At 29.9% G+C, this 17,302-nt stretch overlaps 2 long non-coding RNA genes and 1 pseudogene across 2 annotated transcripts; all 3 read left to right on the top strand.

The window, feature by feature from the left end:
- Window positions 1-5,638: 5,638 nt before the first annotated feature.
- Window positions 5,639-9,328, top strand: LOC106405089. Its single transcript, XR_007328488.1, has 2 exons — window positions 5,639-7,802; window positions 7,892-9,328. It is a non-coding gene; the product is annotated as an uncharacterized LOC106405089 (long non-coding RNA).
- An 810-nt stretch (window positions 9,329-10,138) lies between these two features.
- Window positions 10,139-11,305, top strand: LOC125592819 (annotated as a pseudogene).
- Window positions 11,306-14,391: 3,086 nt separating this feature from the next.
- Window positions 14,392-17,045, top strand: LOC125592818. Its single transcript, XR_007328487.1, has 3 exons — window positions 14,392-16,236; window positions 16,322-16,473; window positions 16,584-17,045. It is a non-coding gene; the product is annotated as an uncharacterized LOC125592818 (long non-coding RNA).
- The last annotated feature ends 257 nt before the right edge of the window (window positions 17,046-17,302 follow it).

Here is a 17,302-nt window from a genome sequence, read left to right as displayed (position 1 = left end):
CACCAAGATATAAACCCTAGTAAGTTTCTTGCACCATCTAGGTTACTAAAATGAATAATCGGCCAATAATATCTCTCTTTATATCTATAAATGTTATGCCCTATTTTATATGGATTTACCCATGTATACTTATTTTCCAAAAGTAAGATAAATGACAAAATTACAAAAATAACATTTCAGTTCAAAAAAAGATAAATGACAAAAGAAATACGTGACTGAATTTGAGTAACCTCTCTAATAACATATTTTGATATAACACTTTCTTTTCTGCAATTATTTTATGTATGGGGAGTACAAGATACTAGATGAGATATTTTATATGTTGCTTGCAGGCTACGGAACATGCTTCTATGAATATGATGTATGTAAGTAGGAACCATCCCCTGTATATTAATCCTGAAGCATTACAACATATTTTCGTAGTCACGTGTCATTACTAGGATCTTAGTATCCTTAGAAAAATAAGTTGATCTTTATAAATATATATTATATTATTTTATTAAAGTAACTATCAAATTGATTAGTAGTGTAAAAAGAATATTCTCAAATTTTTAATGAAATAAAAGCTACGAAATTATCTAATATGATTAACATATATATGACAATTAATAATTATGAATAATACATATTTGAAAACATTTTTTGTATCATCTCTCTTTTTTTTGTTTAATTTGATACTATTAAAAAAATAAACAGTCACATCAAACATATAATAAAAAAGTAGATTTTTTCTTATATGGTATATTTTGAATTTTTTATAACGACTACATATTACTAAAAATGACAAAAGTTTCACATTGAAAGTTTTGTGATCAATGGTTTACTTTTTTGTTCAATCAAGATACAAATGATCATAAATCGTATGAATATTAAGTCTCATTTATAAATATTCATATTATATATATATATATATATATATTAATATTAATATCATTAGAATTAAACAATATACTATATAAAAATATGTTAATTTCAAAATTTTCATGGAAAATTATTGAGATCTTAATATTTTAATTTTGAAATTTGTATTTATAAATCTCACATTAAAATTTTTGTAATTAGCGGTTTAAATTTTTGTTACAGTAAACATACAAATTTTAATAAAACCATATGGGTAGGAAGTGTTAATAATAAAAACTTATATTAAAATATACTATATTTATGTCAATATCACTAAATTTTAATTAATACCATATAAAGTAAATAAAATAATTAATGTATATACTTTTATATATACAAATTATTTTTTAAATATGTGGTTTCAAATATGTTATTTGATCCTGAAAGTCCGAGAAATACACTTCTTTAAATCGATGTGATTTTTAATATTAGAAGCACTATATATATTATTTTATTCAGATTAAATATTTTAATCTTGATTTTTATTCCTAAAAAGTTTTTTAATGAAATATCATGACAAGATTTCAATAATCTCCTTTTGAGTTTGTTCGAAGAATGAGAGATTTGATCATTCGTTTAATATTTGTTTCTCCCTAATACCCTATCTAGCTATTATAAATGTAAGAATGAAAGATTTTAACTATTTATTATAAGTTTTCTGGTTTATCATTTAATAAATCAAACAGTTCTTAGTTTATACTAGTTTACACATACTATAATGGTAAAATATTATATATATATTATCGGTATACTCTTAAGTAACTAAACCTAAATCATAGGTTAATAAAATAAATAATTTGTTTTGTTGTTCTAGAATTAGATGATTTTTAAACTGAACTAGTGAATATGTACTAGAAATACATTTATATTCCGAGTCTGCACTTATATTATATAACAACTTGATATATTAGAATCACTAACCTGTGAATAGAATTTATTTGTATCTGGAGTAGAACTAATTTTTACAGATGTCCATCTTTTTAAATTGACACTTATGTAATTCACCGAATTCATAGAAGAAAAAAAAGAAAAAAAGAAAAAAAAACTCATATCAGTGAAACATAAACGACAACGAAAACACAATTTTATAGAGGTAGAAAATGAAATCACTTATGGAGAATCAATAGTAAACAAAACCAGAGCCGAAAAGAGGCATTTACTTATTACAGAGATGGTGCACCTAATCCCCTTTTGTCATTTTACAATCGATGTTGCCTATACGATTATTTTGATTTGTGTCAGCGCAAAACTTAATATCCTTTTATGCATATGGAGTCCTGAAATAATTAAAATGAACTTTAATACGTTAACTCTTCAACAACAATGATAAATTTAAGAGACCAACATTTGTATTCATTATTTTATAATCGATAAAAATGGTAGTGTTGCAAAATTTTAAAATCATTTAATAAACAAACATTAGTAGAAAAATGATGTTTATTATCTAGTACTTTCATATTTTTGTTGATAATGCCTTTTAAGTATCATTAGATTTTGACCCGTACTTTGCAAGCGCATAATATTTTATGATGACAAATTCTACTAATTAGTTAATGAATATTTTTTTTAATTTATACAAATTTTTCGTATTTAAAACATTTTTGCATTAAAATCAGTCTTTTTAAATTCGATCCAAACCCGCGGTCAAATCGGTTAATCAGGTGATTTGATTATTTTGTTTAGGTTTTTAAAAATATCAATATTTTAAAAAATCACTAAAACTAGAGACTAACCGATTGAACCAATGGATGACCGATATGTAATCCAATTTGATTTGAATTGATATAGTTTCATAATTTGTCACCTTTTTATCTAAATTCGAAGGTTCATTGTTTTGCAGTTTTATGAAATTTTGACTTTTCTACAAAATTTTGATAGAGAAAATGATATATATCAAATAATTAAGAACTATAAATATGTCTTGAACATATTACTCCTTTTTATATATCTTAATTAATTTTATTATAATTTTTTGTGTAATTTATCTTGTTAATATTTTGGTTTATATTATAATAGGTTTAAATTTGTTGTTAACAATTAGTGTTAAGCATTTTCTTTAAATAACACACACACACACACATATATATATATATATTGAACATTTTTCATATTATTTTTGTTATTATATTTATTGTACAATGTAGAACTTTCTATATTTTTATGATATGATATTATTGAATTATTATGTTACTTAAATGACATAACCATTATTTAGGAAATATAACAAATAAAATAATCCGTTAATTTAATTGATATATTATTGATTTTTTTGTAGTTATTAAACCTGTAAAATAAGTTCTATTTATTTTTGCTGTTTATAAATTATTTGAATTTTTTCTATTATTTAATTTATCTAAATAATTTGAAAGAAAATTGTTAGAATTATAAAAAAAGATGAGATCTAATATTTTATATTGTTTGGATAAAAAATTAATTATAGTGTTGTTTGTAAACATGGATAGTAGTATAAAGAAAAATAAGAATATTGTTTGGAAACATAGATAGTAGTAGTATAATGAAAGGAATATTAGTGATTCAATGTAAGTTTAACTATAAAGTTGAAAGGTGTATTGAATTTAAAAATTTACAAAATAAAGGTTAGGTCCAATATAATATTTCTGTTTTTTGGTCAACTTCTGTCCATCACATGTATGTGTGGATCATGTAGAAACACATGACTTTTGGTTAATTGTTAACCAAAGATGTAAGATTTTAACCGGTAACCATTAAAAGAATACGAAGAATAACAAGGAAAATAATGAAATGAAAAAATAAGAGAAATATTTCTTTTCTAATTTTATAAGGAATAATTGTAGTCTTTTATTCTTCAAAAGTTAAAGAATATTAAGAAATTATAAGTAATAAATATTCTTTGTAAATGGTGTAAATTGTAAAAAATGGTAAGGAATCAACTATTCTCACTCATTCCTTTGGTCACCATTTAGAGATGAGTTCCATTTTGGGATTGACGTGATGATGGGAGAATTGACGTGTTCAACATTAGATGAGTTCCATTTTGGGATTTTTTTCACATAAATGGAAAGGCTGTAAAAATGCATTAATGTTTAAGTACAGAATCCATAGGCAACTTTTGAATTTTCTTTTACTAAAGACCATTTTCTTCAACGACAAATCAACTAATTATGACTTATGAGGTAGAGTATGATGTGCTTCTTTATAGAATTATTATTATATATATATATATATGATATATATGTGTGTGTTTTAGAAACATAACTAAACTGATATTCAAGAAGTTTGACATTTAAAAAAAAATTATCTTTGACCTGGTTGTTTTTTGGTAATCTTTAGTCAAAACTCATATGAACAATATTAATGTAGGACAATGACTTCTCAACTATAAATACCTGATGTATATCAAATTGATGACTAAACAAAGACAACTACATATCATTGTAAAGAACAGAAAACAAACTTGTTTACCAAAGATCAAAACATGCTCACCAATTCACTAATCAAAGGTATTATGTTAATTATCTAGTTGTATGGCTCGATTTTGTGAATAATCATGATTTATATTGCAATACGATTTGTAAAATTTTATTTAAAATTCTCCATCTATCATGATGTAATCGTACTTAAAAAACACAAACCTGTTTATCAATACCTTAAAAAACACAAAGTTTATATACTCTTTTGAATTTGAATTATTTTTTTTAAAAAAACACAAACTTCATTTTTAGAGTTTGAAAAATTTAAAGTATTTATAAATTTCAAAAAATTTAAAAATAATTTAAACAGCTTATCTGAACCCGCAAAGATCCGAACCAAACACGAATCAAAATTTATAAATACTTAAATGAGATTGAAATCTTTAATCTCAAAAACCCAAAACCTAAATAGACCCAAACTGAATAATAATGGGTACCGACCACCCACCCCTAATTTTCAAATAGAATACCATGCTAACAACTATTCTGGATTTGGTGATATTTTTGTGTAAGGTGTAATTCAAGACCATTATTTGGTAAAAGCTGATGGAGAATAACAAAATTAGAAATGCACAACCTAAATTTCAAGGTATAAGTTAAAAAAGGAACTCAAATTTAATTTTTGATTTATTAGGAATATTTACTCATAAAAATATTTTTTTATTCATTTAGGAACTGATGGAACCAATAGATATTTGTATAATCAGTTATGGAAGTTATGTGCTGGATCTTTGTTTGATCTTCCAATAATTGGAGAAGAAGTTTATTATTTTCCTCAAGGGCACATAGAGCAGGCACATGTTTTTCTATGAATAATTTCACATTAATTCTCATATTTTGTTATTCAATAAACTTTTCTACAATCTTATGATATTATCAGCTTGTAGCATCAGAAAATGACAACCTGTGCCAATTAAAACCAATTTTTGATATTTCTTCAAAAATTCGTTGTAATGTTATTAGCATCAAGCTTAAGGTATGTATCTTTGGTATTTGATGTTTCTCTTTAGGAAATACACATGAGATTAATTGGCTTACAATTGTACATATTATGGTTTTGACATGTTTTATGCATGAATTTAGGTGGATACCAATACAGATGAAGTTTATGCAAAAGTTTCCTTGTCGCCATGTTCACCTGTAAGTGGAAAATTTTAAATTTTATTTACGAACTAATTGTACTTCTTTTTATAATATCTGTAAATAAATTTATGAATTTAATTATTAGGAATTTGAAGTCTCTATTCCTAATGGCAACAACGAACAAAACATTAACTATTTTACCAAGGTGTTAACTGCTTCGGATTCCAGCACACATGGTGGTTTTTCTTTATTTAAAAAGGATGCCATTGAATGTCTTCCTCTATTGGTATTTTCATTTAATAAATACACCAAATAAATCCATAATTGACTTATGTTGTAAATTTTTATATGATCCTTTGTATTAAACGTTTTTTAGGATATGTCACAGCAAGCACCGAGTCAGTGGATAGTTGCTAAAGATCTCCATGATCATGTTTGGAAATTTAAACACACTTTTAGAGGTATCTAAGTTTTCTATATCAAAATCGTTTGGTAGTAACTAATAATCTTTATACACAACTAATAATCTTTATTTATGTATAAATTATCAACTAGGTACACCACAAAGACATCTTTTCACATCTGGTTGGAAACAGTTTGTAAGAAAAAAAAGTTTGGCCGTTGGAGACTCTGTTGTATTCCTTAGGTATATACATTTTGTCATTTTACATCTCTTTTGTTTCTTAATTTTTTTTGTATTTTAAATATTTTTTGTTCTAGAGGGGAGAATGGGGAATCACGAATCGGAATCAGAAAAGCAGCGCCTCAACAAAGCAACATATCATCATCAGTAATTTCAAAAGAGAGTATGCATCATGGTTTAGTTGCTGCTGCATTGAATGCTATTAACACCAAATGTATGTTCGACGTGTTTTATAGGCCAAAGTAAGGAAAATACTTTATTACTCTACTTAAACATCACGAGAATATTTTATTTTAAAAAGCATATTTTAATTTATTCTTGATATGATGATATTAGGTCGAGCAAATTCATTGTCAACTGCAAAAAAATTATAGATGCAGTGAACATGAAGTTCAATACAGGTTCAAGGTTTACTATGAAGTTTGAAGGACGTGATTTTAATGAAATAATGTAAATATTTGACTCTCATATAATTTTTTATTCCAAATATGATTACTTACAAATTTTGCTTATACTGCAAAGATATTCTGGGACAATAGTAAAAGTGGAAGATTTATCCATTTATTGGAAGGATTCAGAATGGCGAAACCTACAAGTAAAACTTATTCATAACTAATTTTTGTTATATTAATTTAGAATATGATTTCAAAATAATAATAAGTAAAATCCACTAACTTATTTTAATAGGTTCAGTGGGATGAAGCTGCAACAATTCCAAGACCTAATAAGGTCTCTCCATGGGAGATCGAGCCTTTAATTCGAGAAAACAAACGCCAACGCGAAATTGGTAAGAAAATACTTTTAAATCATTTATGCTTCTTTTTGTATCCATTATCATCATATTTCTATATATAAGTTCAAATATGATAATTCATATGTTGACTCAAAGCCAATAAATTGGAGAATTAAGTATAAAATCTTCAACAAGTCTTCCTCAACTTATTTATCAGAATGAAACTAATGATTCAAAAATTTCATCTGGTTGGCTAGTGAGCTATGCAGGTCTTGCTATGTCCAAACCAGATTACAATGACCAAATGGTCCAGTCAACAAAAGAAAATTCAACCACCAATGCATCTAGTAGCTTCAGATTGTTTGGAGTTGATCTAACGGCTTCTACCAAAGCAAGAGATGTTTTGGAACCACTTGAATCATACCAAAAGAGTAAAATTTCTGAAATCTTTGATGAAGAAAAGCTTGATCAAATTCAAGCAGTGACATGACTAACAGAAATCCAAACGAAGAAAATAAGGTTTACTACAAGTAGTACCAAGGTACGACAAAGAGCATCTTCTACTTATTCTTTACTTTTTAGTCAATTCTAAAATTATTCATTATTAATAACTAGAACATGATAAGACATAGGCTTTCGTAAAATTATTCATGTTCTTTTTAAGAAAAGACTAGATTTTATATATGGTTGCACACACAGTTTTATTCTAATACAGTAGATTTGATACTGATAAGAAACTTGAATAACTTTTTAACCAGATTGAGATGACTATATTTAGTTCACAAACACTTGATATGTTTATTGACCAGGTTCACATGGAAGGTGTTGTTAGAACTGTTGATTTAACTGATTTTGATGGATACAATCACATGATCGTTGAACTAGAAAAACTCTTTAATATCGAAGGCAAGTTGCATATGCACAGTCAATGGAAACTAACCTTTAAAGTTCATGAAGGAGATATGATGCTTGTTGGAGACGATTCATGGCTGTAAGTTTCCTCTTTCTTCTTCTCTCAATTTATTCTTCTCTCAATTTTTGGGAAAATAAGAAACTTAATGTGTTTTTGATTCTGTGTAGGAAATTTTGCAACACCGTGAAGGAAATATTCATATGTTGAAAATAAGATGCCATAAAATGAAATTTGAGAACCAATTCTCTAAAGGTGACTCAGCATTTACAAAAATAATTTCACCGTCCGATGTCGACGACAGTCAAAAAAGGGTTTTGTTACTTTTAATGCTTTTTTATATAATACTTGGGTTTGATCTCTGTTCACCCAGAAATTTTACTTTTATTAAGTTTTCGTTTAACATTTGTTTTTAACTTGAAGAGTTTAGTTTTATATTATGTGTGATATTTATTATTGTGATTGCTCTTCTTTACTTTTATCAACTCTTTTCATTGAACTTATTTGTTATAACTTATAAGGAGATTAAGACTCAGTTTCATTGTGTTTACTAAATTGCCTTATACAATTACTGAGATAGTTTGAATGGGACTATGTTCTGTTTTTATTTTGGCGATAGAACTTTTAATCATTTTCTTATTTTAAATCATCTAGTTTCATGTCTGCTCTTATTTGTTTTTGGTAAGTTGTTTTATATTGCATTCTTTCGAATTGTGCAACTATATATTTTTATTTCCATATCAATATTGGAATTATGGTTGAGTATTTTTTTAAAATTATGTATGTTACTTTACAATTTATTTCTATACAATAACTGTAGATCTCTTATTTCTGTCATGTAAACAAACTTTTAGTTTGTTTGTAGTACTAACATATGGTTATTAACATTTACCAACTAAGCTAATGGAGATTTTAGTCAAAAATAGTTAAAATATTACATATTATTTTCAAGGCTGGAAGCACATGCTACCCCAGCTTCTAGCCAGGGCCGACACTGCTTACATTGTGATGAAACTCTTGTGTAGGTTTATTCTCTATTAATCTATGTAATTGTTAATAAATCATTTCTCTAAGATTTGATACCAAAATATTGAAACGTAAAAAAAATTAGTGACTTCTTAACTACTGGAGTAAAAAGACTTCCAGTAGATATAGGTTGCGGATACTGAAACTAGAATGTTCAATGTAATTTGGTTCTCCCATGTGATTGAGGCCATCTGATTGAGAGACTGGTTAGATAAAAACTGTTATCTTTGGTACAGTCAATGAACTTGATCGATTTTTTTCTTGATCTGAGTAGGAACAAAATCGAAGATATTTCTAAATACATGAACGCTCAAGTGGAAGAGTTGTGTAAGAGAGTTGACAAGCTCACCAGGCTTCACTATGCCTCATCAAAATCAATGCCATAAGCTATGTTCTTTTTTTTTTAATTTATACTTTCTTGAGTTTAAAGTCTTTTGATTTGTTAGCATCATCTTCTGAATGGATTTAGGTATTGGCTTTTGTAATAACTTGGCTATGTTGTTTTGTTTCTTAATCAAACCAACTCTGTTTTTAGTCCTTTACATAGAGAATCATGCAGATATAAAACATAATTGTGAATATTGTTATTGAGATATGTATACATTTAGTTAAGAAATCTAGGTTTAACGTTTACATTCTTATCTTCCTATATAAGTTGTACATGTATAAGCTTTATCATTATGAGAGTCAATATACAATTCTTCCAATCTTATACTCTCATCATTCTCTACATTTTAGATTAAAAAAATTGTGAATCACTTTGTCGAAATATATGTAGTCTTAAATGTGTGTTGTGTATTGTATGCCTTTCCTATGTGAAATTATTATGTTTATAATTAAACATATACTATTTGCAGAGAATTATTTGCTTGTGAGTTGTGAACGCCTCTCCTCAACTTTCAGTATTCGTTATACAATAAATGAATGGAAAGTAATATTCTTGATACTAAAAATAATAAAAAAAATCTTAGAGAAAAAGACAAAAATAGCACTAAATCAAGTTTTTGTTCCCAAACTAGCACTCAAGGTCAAAAGTCACAAAAATAACACTTAATGTTTTATCAAAAGTCACAAACTTAGGGTTTAGAGTTAAAGGGTGGGGTTTAGGATTTAGGGTTTAGAGTTTAGGGTTTAGGGTTTAGAGTTTAGAGTTTAGGGTTTAGGGTTTAGGGTTTAGGGTTTAGGGTTTAGGGTTTAGGGTTTAGAGTTTAGGGTTTAGGGTTTAGAGTTGAGAAATGAGGTTTTGGGGATAATATTTCAAATTTTGAAAAATAAAAAAATTAAACTTTTCAAAGGATAAACTTCGAAAGGTGCTATTTTGATCATTTTAGTTTTTGAGTGCTATTTTTGTGATATAAACTTAGAAATGTGCTATTTTGGAGATTTGCCCAAAATCTTATGCTATCAATTTCTTGAAAATTTTATTACTCTTGAAGGCACCTTCGATTCCTTAATGAGATCTCGATTATTCTTAGCTCTTTTGATTAGGTTATCTTGTCTAAATAAACCTAACCTCACTTGTCTCAACCTCCAAAGTCCCCATCACTTGATCATTATACTTAAACTAGTGTGACAATCAATATATTATTTATGTATAATATATGTTTCTACATACGGTGATGTTATGATCTGGATATTTTCTTCTCTTTACATTTATATTTTCTATTACCAACATCTTGAAAATGAGAAACAATTTTGGATTTTTCTATTTTCTCTGCTTCTACTAAAGTTCATATCCCAAGCACGATGTGAAGCTACACGACCAGTGACGATGATCCGACCAGAGACCTATTCGAGCTGAAGGTAATACGACGTTCCTGGACGGAAGAACATGGTGCGTGGCTCGACCAAGTGCGTCTCAGGCTGAGCTACAGAGAGCTCTTGATTGGGGATGTGGTATTGGGAGAGTTGATTGCTCAGTCATCGAGAAACATGGTGACTGTTACGAGCCGGATACGATATGGTCGCACGCATCTTTTGCGTTTAATGGTTATTATCAGACTAATGGGAACAATCGCATTGCTTGTTACTTCGGTGGAACAGCTACACTCACCAAGATAAACCCTAGTAAGTTTCTTGCACTATGTAGGGTACTAAAATGAATAATCCATTAATTTTTTTGCCAAAAATATCTCTCTTTATATATAAAAATGTTATGCCATATGTTATATATGGATTTACCCTTGTATACCTTTTTTTTTTAAGGAGATACCATTAACATCCTCCACACATCCCCTGTAACGTCGTCAGTGACAGAAGAGTCAATTGATCGACCTAGTGCGCCGATGACATCAATAACTGATTCAAATTCCATCCAATTGTTATGCCAAAAAGACGCAAAATCCTTCCAGAGTTTACATGATAGAGAATGAAAGGTTTTGCTAAATAAGAAAGCTTCATGAGCCTTCTCCAAATCCAGCTGCAAATATTTGAGACCCACAACGATTCAGAACCAGCAAAAAGGAGCCATATGAGTTTGATTCCATACACCAAATTTAATTCCATTAAGCAAAGCAGACCCAAAACTCCCCACTCTTTCGGTGAACAAACAGTCTCCCAAGACACTTTTGCCCCCCTTGCAAGTTCAGAGCTTCTGTCCAGAGAAAGGTGGTACAAATCTTTCTAGTTTTTTCCAAACATTCTTTTGCCAGTGGGACAAATTGCAGACCAAAAATTGATCGTACTTGTAGACGGCTGTTTAAATCTCCTGCAAAAGATAGCTGTTTTGCTGTCCAAGAAGTAACTCGAGATCTGATTTTATCCACTAAAGGTTGATAATCTTGGCTTCACAGCTTATGAGGCATCAGAGGAACTCCGAGATACTTCACAGGAAGAGACCCTTGGACCAAATCAAGTTCTGTCGCCAAAGATGAAGCAGAGTGTTGATCATTCCCGTTCACAAAATACACAAGTTTTCCGCGATTATTTTAAGTATGGGGGAGTACGTAATAATAGATGAGATATTTTATGTGTTGCTTGCAGGCTACGGAACGTGCTCCTATGATGTATCCAAGTAAGAATCCTAATTTCATATTTTTGTTCGTTATGCCTTTTTAAGTATCATTTTGGTCAACTTGTCTCCATCATATGTATGTGGATCGTGTAGAAACACATTACTTTTGGTTAATTTTTAATTAAAGATATAAATGATGGGAGAATTGACATGTTCAACATCCCTTATATAGTGTCCATTTTGGGATTTCTCATATAAATGGAAAGGCCGACAAAAATTCATTAATGTTTCAGTAGAAAGTCCATAGAGGACCTTTGAATTTCTTTTACCAAATACCATTGTCGTCAATGACTAATCAACTAATTATGAGGTGGAAGTATAACGTGTTTCTTTACAGAATTATTATATGCATATATTTGTGTGTGTGTGTTGTAGAAACACAATTAAACTGATATTCAAGAAGTTTTAACATTTCTAAAAAAATATATTTGACCTGGTTGTCTTTGGTAACCTTTATTAGTCAAAAATACTATCTGAACAAATATTAATGTAGAATAATTTTGTTTCAACTATAAATACCTCATATATATCAAATTGATTACTAAACAAAGATAAATACAGATCATTGTAAACAAGAAGAGAAAACAAACTCGTTTAATAGAATTCGAAACGTTTTCACTAATTCACTAAACAAAGGTATTATGTTAATTATCTAGTTGTATATGGCTCTATTTTGTGAATGATCATGATTTTATATTGTAATAGAATTTGAAAAAGTTTATTTAAAAAATTCTTATCTATGAGGACGTAATCTTACTTTAGAAAAAAACACCCAAACCTGTTTATCATGATATATATACTCTTTGAATTAATGTATTTGAATATAATGATAAATCCATATAACAATACCTGAAACACAAAACTATCAATCATTTTATAGTTATTTCTACAAGTCGTCATGTATTTGTTTTAAAGGTCTGGTACGAGCAACAAATTTAAAAATAAAATAAAAACATATAACAACTTAATACGCACAACTTACACAACTAAACTAGAGAAAAAAGTATTCAGAAACAAAAGATATTTTCAACAATTTTAATATAATTTATCTACTCTCAACAGTATAAGAAACAAATTAAAAAGACAACAAACAATAAGTCTCAGTGACATAACAAACAACAACACGAACTATATCAATCACATTACTAACACAGTTTAGTCCTTCATAAGTGGAGAACAATGCATACACAGTTCATCATCACAACTCTAACCATATAACAATAAAAAAAAACTTAAAAAACAACTCAAAACGCAAAATTCACAACTACAATAACCCTTGTAAATATTGAGATGAAAGAAGAACTCTATCCACAACTCCGCGCAAGCGCGGGGGCAATGCTCTAGTCTGCTAATAATAGCAATCCCAATTAATTCTAAAGGTTGTGAATCTATTTATGTTGAAAGGTTGTGTCTTTTGTAAAAGATGTATAAAAGGTTGTGTCTTTTCTAAAAGTTCAATGTTGGAAGGTTGTATCTTTTCTAAAAATTGTCTAAAAGTTGTGACTATTCATATAAGTATATTTTAAAAAGTGAAAAGTTGTGACTATTCTTACAAGTATCCTTTTAATATAACTACTTTTAAATTGGAAGAATGCGACTATTCAAACTGAAAGGTTGTGACTATTCAAATAGATTTTTACAATCTATAAATAGTCTCTTCCATGCATTTCTCAAAATAAAGTTCTAAGCAGTTACATGGATACAAATTCTTAGAAGATATTCAAATGAAGCGTTATAAACAATAAATATTAGGAAGAGGTTTACGTGTTTGGATAGCTAAAAATCCAAAACAAAATAATGAAATCATTAGTCTCAATTTTCTTATACTATATGAAATCATTAATATGAAAGTTATATTAATATGAACTTCGCTCGTCTGAAGATTTGAGGGAAGAGGAATAATTTAGGCCAACCAATGTTACAGAGCAATTGCGGTTGAAATATTAATATGAAAGTTGTATCTCTTAATTTGTTTTACATAAAACTTGCATTTAATAGTTTTTGAAATGAAAAATTGTGTTTCTTGTTTTTATTTTGTTCATATCCATTTATTAATGATTTACCTAAATATTTACAATTTTTTATATCTAAAAATTAGTATATTAATATGAAAAATTGTAAGAAACACAGGAAAAGTCTACTCTGAGAGATATAACGGTTACAAGATTGAACCGGTATGAAATTATAGCAACCATCGTGTACCATGAGATCCAACTTTTAATGAGACTGCTCTCTTATGAAAAAGACGCCATAGAAGGCGGAGATGAGTGGAGACGATGCCATTGTCAAATACCAAATATATTTGGGAATACAATACAACGTCTTTAACTAAATTGTCGTTAGTTAAATTTAAAGAACGTCTTTAACCGCCGTGAAGAAAGAGCACAAAGAGTCAAACACGTTATTGGTTTTATTATGAGAACTTGATTAATCTAACCTATTAGGCTATTAACAAACAACAAAGGAAATGAGTACAGCCGGTGCAGGATTCTACATCGGCCGGGAGGGAATCTGTGATAAGATACCTTCGAGAAAGTGTTGTTGATGAAATAGCCTTGTGGCCAGGAGAGAAAAAAACAGTTTTTTTTTATTGGCAAAACCAAATTATGATTTAATAGTTTGATACACGCACATATATGTGTTGAAGAGATATAAGTGGAAAAAGATGCAACTTTCCAAGTCAAAAGTAGTAATCTAAACTATATTAAAAGAGTGATACGAGGAGTAGAAAGTGTGTTCCACGTCAGATTAAAAAATCGGCCAATTAGAGAACTTTCTGTAGCCACGTCATCATCTCCTTAAACGTAGGCGGCTCTGTGTTTTGAGCTTCATCTCATCTGAAAATAGAAGCAATTATTGTCTTCTCCCATCTGTTACAATAAGATATACTCTTCTCCCTTCTCAGAAACGGAAGCGACCTCTCCCCTAGATCTAGAAATCATCATATATTATTTGCCCTTCAAATCAGTTATTCTTCTGAGTATCATTCTCTTTTTCTCTGTAATCTCCTTCGATAAGTAGAGTCGGGAAGAGGGATATGATTTCTGGATTGAATTCAGTGATTACTTTGAGTGTCCCCACCAAAGAGGTATCCTACTACTTCTTTATTCTCCTCTTTCCTGGTCTTCTTTTAATTGAAGATTGATTTCGTGGTGATTGTTAGGTTATGGTGCAAGCCACTGTTTCTGTGTTGGATTTGGAAAGGTTTGTGTCTTGACAATTCAAAATTATCACTTTAATAGAAAACGTGGGGGGGAGTCGGAGAGGTCAAAGTTCACATTGTTATGTGGCTCAGATCTCTTCTCTTCCTGATCCTATACAAGAAAATTTTGAGGTTAGGTCTTCAGAGAAATGTGTTACACTGTCCCATATCCCATTTTCTCACTTGAAAGCAGTCCGGTGCAGGTAGGTGGTACAGATGCGACTCCTCCGTTTTGGGAGTCTAGGAATGTCAATAAAATAAAGAGGACAGTTTATGGGGGTTGATATGCTGCTGCTTTATTCCAAGGTAATCTGACCACCGCTTTAAAAATCGAATGTTTCATAATTTCATTACCTATTTTTTTGGACTCCTTTGTAGAAAAAGAGGTCACTCTAACTTGAACTAGATAGGGACGACACATGCTCTATGCGGCGGACCAGTTGGTGCTCGACATCTGCAACCCCGAACTCAGGGAGAATGCTCTTCACGAGTTTTCTAAGGTCGTTCATTATCTCTCTCTATGCAGTTAATTAAACTCCTCTTGCTTAGTGTTGCCTATGAATTCTGATTGTCTTGGTTTTTGTATTGACAATCAATTTTTTTTTACTAGGTTTTGGTTTGTTTTGCTCGGTAAATCTATTGTTAATCTAGGACAAGCTTTCAGATTTGTAGGATGATATCGTTGAAACTCTAGACAATTAAAAAGTTAAATGGTTTTGATGTTCTGTAATAATATAACATGTGGTCGTGTGTTTTTAATTTACTATCATTTTTTTTTGAGAAGAGAGATCTTTCATGATTTGACTCTCCTGTTGTGGCCCTCTGTTGGTACCATTCCTGCTCTTCCACATGTACTCTTCGTCCATTAAAGCTGAGTGGAACCTTCGCATGGTGAAATAAAGTCGAACTATCACAATTACACTTCAGCGGTTGGGAGTGGGAAGAAGGCGATGCAAGAAGTTATCTTGAACTGGTATAATCAAATCTCAAAAATTCATAACATATACCATCCCAACAACTGGGCTTTACATCAATCTCAAAAGTTCTTAGCATCTTTTTGAACTTTTTGAGAAGGATAATTTTAACTTGGACAAGGCATTGATGATTGCACATCAATGGAGGAAAGCTCAAGAATTACTGGTCAGTCACTTTTCACTTCAATATCTTAAACAGAGGAGGAATATATGCGAATGAAAACCTAAGCTCTCAGTACTCATCCGCTGTATCATCCTCTCTTGATGTTGCTAACACCAGCCTTCTTACTTCTGTTAATCGTGAGATAACTAATTCCTTTAAATTTGCAGATTTGGATCAAATATTATTCGTTGTTTTGCTGAAAATTTACCCCTTTTCTCTCAGATTCGCTGAAACCCAGTAATGATGCATGTTCTAAGATCAACTCCATGTTTATCCCCTGCTGTGAAGACTTGATAGAGCCCAAGAGTGATCACAGTCACAATATTGTAGAGATCACAAACAACACAGGGAAATATCTTCTTGATGAAAACTTAGTAAGTTTCATGATTTCAATCTGCACTAAACAAACCCAGAAAAATGCAATGTACCAGACATTATAGCTGGTTTTACATGACGATAGGAATGTTGACTTTGGTGCAAACAGGTGGATAAACCTTCGTGTTCAACGCCCAGGAAAAGACCAAACGACATACCAAGCATCGAGTCCATTGAGGTACTTAGAATTCCAGTATCTGAGACTTACTGAGAGCGTTTCAAGATGGGAAACTGTTGAAGCAGGCCAATGGTGATGCAAAGGAGCAGCAACACCTTATACGTGCTTCCTCTGTCTATGCAGAAGCTGTGTCGGACTCAAGATCTCCTCTCTCTGCTGTTAACTGATACCCAAAGAGGATTAGTCATAAATAAGCCAAGAAAAGAAGGTTATTAACTTATTATTGTGTCACAGTCTACAGAAAGAGTATTGTTGCATACATGTCAACATATTTTCTTCGTGGAACTGGTTTGAGGATTTTTACAAAACACTTTTCTTAGTATTCTTTATTTGTTTAGTTAAGATTTGTATTGTTTATTAGTTGGAACAAAATAATTTTTTTTATCTTCTGAATCAGTATATTATGAGTCCTGTTAGTTTTAATTACAAGCAATTCTATTAGGTTTACGGTGTTGGATACGTCATGAGCTTGAGATTAGCGATTTCTAATGGTATAGTTCCAGTTAAAAATTGTTGCTGAGTTCAAGGTAATTTAAACTGGGCAAGATGGATTCTGAATTTGGTAATGGACCAGTATATTGGTTCCCTCTAACCGAAATCGTTTTTATGTTGGTAAGTATGCCTGTGTTGGCCGGACAAGGACCATGGAG

This window comes from Brassica napus, chromosome C9, assembly GCF_020379485.1.
Source record: "Brassica napus cultivar Da-Ae chromosome C9, Da-Ae, whole genome shotgun sequence".
NCBI lineage: Eukaryota > Viridiplantae > Streptophyta > Magnoliopsida > Brassicales > Brassicaceae > Brassica > Brassica napus.
The sequence above is the reverse complement of the archived record's forward strand: the minus strand, read 5'-3'. Positions and strand labels throughout refer to the sequence as shown.